Here is a 384-nt window from a genome sequence, read left to right on the forward strand (position 1 = left end):
ATCGGTGGAACGCAACTGCGGCGCCTGGGTTTAAAACCTGCGACCGCCTTGATCTCGCGAGGTCATCGTCGCCCACGTGTGCACAACGTCAGAGCAAGTCGGGATCAAGACAGACTCAAATCTACCCAGCATGCATCGGGCGGCGACCGCCGGTGACCTGGCTCATCTCCAACGAGCCTAATTTGTCCACGTGAGAACGAGGACGTTTGAACTCTGGACTTGCACTCATGTTCATCTTCTTCTACACGTGTTAGAGGTGAAAGAAAGCTTCAGGGAATGGAATCGGAAATGCTCGGACCTGTTTAATAAATTAGCCGCATGAATTCCAGTCGTGTGACCAGGTTCCGGGTTAGTTTTTAAATGGTTAGTGTAAATCTGAAAAAA

Source organism: Etheostoma cragini, chromosome 10 (assembly GCF_013103735.1).
Source record: "Etheostoma cragini isolate CJK2018 chromosome 10, CSU_Ecrag_1.0, whole genome shotgun sequence".
Lineage (NCBI taxonomy): Eukaryota > Metazoa > Chordata > Actinopteri > Perciformes > Percidae > Etheostoma > Etheostoma cragini.